Raw genomic sequence first — 2,315 nt, forward strand, 5'->3', positions numbered from 1 at the left:
ATAGATTCCGGCTGGGATTCTCTAAAATCCCAGCTAAGTGTTGACGCTGGCGTAAACACCGGAGTGTTTCACGCCGGCGTCAACGGGCCTCTTGGCCCAGCGATTGGCCCACAGGGAGCCAGCATGGCCCCGGAGTGCTCCACGCAACTCCGGCAGCGATTCACGGCCCTGCGCTGCCGGAGTGGGTCCGTGCATGTGCGCGGTGGCCGTTTCCGCGCTGGCTAAAGACATTTCCAGGTCTGGATCATAAATCTTGTGATTTTAAGGCTGTGGGAAGTATGAAGATAAAGTTTAGAAGCAAATGAGTTTGTTCAGGAGATTAAGTCAGTGTGTCAACTACTTCCACTCAGTAAAGTTGGAAAAACAGCAAATGGAATGGCCTGTATGCAAGAATAAGTTCAAGCTGAGAGGAGCTGGTTGTGGTAGTACAAAGATAGAAAAGGAGCAACCCATCACATAGGCAACTATTAATCATTGAATTATAGAATTTACATTGCAGGAGAAGGCCAATCGGCCCATCGAGTCTGCATCGGACCTTTTGGAAAGAGCACCCTACCTAAGGCCACACCTCCACCCGAACCCAGCAACCCCACCGAACCTTTTTAAAAAAAATTTAGAGTACCCAATTAATTTTTCATATTAAGGGACAATTTAGCATGGCCAATCCACCTACCCTGCAAGTTTTGGGTTGTGGGGCAAAACCCACGCAAACACGGGGAGAATGTGTAAACTCCACACGGACAGTAACCCAGAGCTGGGATCGAACCTGGGACCTCGGCACTGTGAGGCAGCAGTGCTAACCACTGCGCCACTGTGCTGCCCTGCACCTAACCTTTTTGGACACTAAGGGCATTTAGCATGGCCAATCCACCTAACCTGCACATCTTTGAACTGTGGGAGGAAACCGGAGCACCCGGAGGAAACCCACGCAGAGACAGGGAGAATGTGCAGACTCCGCACAGACAAGCCAGGAATTGAACCTGGGGATCCTGGAGCTGTGAAGCAACTGTGCTAACCACTCTGCTACCGAGCCACCCTAAAGGATTCCAAGGGAGCTCCTGGAAAGCTGCAAAGCTTCCCTTCGAGGAATTGAACCCAGGTCTCCCGTTTGACAGCCGGGGACACTAACCATAATACTAATGAGGAAGTGTGCTAAAAGCAAGGCAACTTTACAGTGGGAAAGCCAGCACTCGGTCTGATGCCGAAACCCGGGATTGAACCAGAGACCTTTAGATCTTCAGTCTAACGCTCTCCCAACTGAGCTATTTCGCCTAAATTCCTGACCTTGTCCATACATGTCAACCTAGAAAATACACAGATGTTGAGTTATGGGGATGATGAGAGGACAGCAGCCAGGCAATGCAGGTCACACTGGTCATTGACGTTCAGTAAGCTCTGACACTCTGTCATAACTCAAGAAACTCTGCTGGCACTGCAGCAGAGGACAGTTGTCACTGTGAAATACTGACATTGGGATTGTGTGCAGCTGTCATATAGCAGAAGACACAACAAATGGTTTGAGTATAGACCTTCAGTCCCATGGTGTAGAAGGGTGTTCTTTTTACCCCACAACAGGCTGGAATTGGGTGTCACAGATAGCTGTGTGTGTCTCTCCCCTACAGGCTTTGAAATCAAAGATCCGGAAGCGTCACACTGGGACCGCTTCGCAAGGGAGAGTGAGCAAGGCACACCGTTTATACCTGACCGGTGACCCTGTCCTTATGCCGCACCAGCTATCCTGACTGCCACCTACACCTGTGTTACTCTCTCTCTTGTCGGTGGCGAAAACTACCACCCTGTGAGTGCCTCGCTAGGGCTGCTTCACAAGAGAGAGAGAAGGAGGAATCCCTGTTTATCCCTAACCAGCTGGTTCCTTCTGGGTGAGCGTTTCGAGGCGCCCAGACCCCCTCAACGTTTCTCGACTGCGGAATTATGCCCTGGCACTTGAGTGTGACTTGGCCAGAGCGAGCGATTAGGGAACAGGCGAGACCACAACCAGGGTGAATTAAAATGAAGTAATTTATTCAAGAAAAAGGAAGTCCAGATTATGAAATCCACAACCCAAATTGAAATCTAAACACACACACTTGCAATTATGTCTATGAGAACTAGGACTAACGGCACAATGAAAAATCCTTACTTTAAATAGTTTTAGCAATGTTTTACAAGAGGTTGTTATATACCGTCCCTTACCGCCCCTCCTCAACAAGCCTAGCCTAATTGGGTTTCTGTCAGCTGACAAAATATACTCACCACTTCCTAGCTGAATGGGTCTGTTTAAAAACACACAAAATCTTCAGGCTCCCCTCTGGCTT

The 2,315-nt window shown here is 49.1% G+C and overlaps 1 non-coding gene across 1 annotated transcript; it reads right to left on the reverse strand.

Annotated features, from left to right (window-relative positions):
- Nucleotides 1–1,199: 1,199 nt before the first annotated feature.
- Nucleotides 1,200–1,272, reverse strand: trnaf-gaa. Its single transcript has one exon. It is a non-coding gene; the product is annotated as a tRNA-Phe (tRNA).
- Nucleotides 1,273–2,315: the final 1,043 nt, after the last annotated feature.

This window comes from Scyliorhinus canicula, chromosome 13, assembly GCF_902713615.1.
Source record: "Scyliorhinus canicula chromosome 13, sScyCan1.1, whole genome shotgun sequence".
Taxonomy (NCBI): Eukaryota; Metazoa; Chordata; class Chondrichthyes; order Carcharhiniformes; family Scyliorhinidae; genus Scyliorhinus; species Scyliorhinus canicula.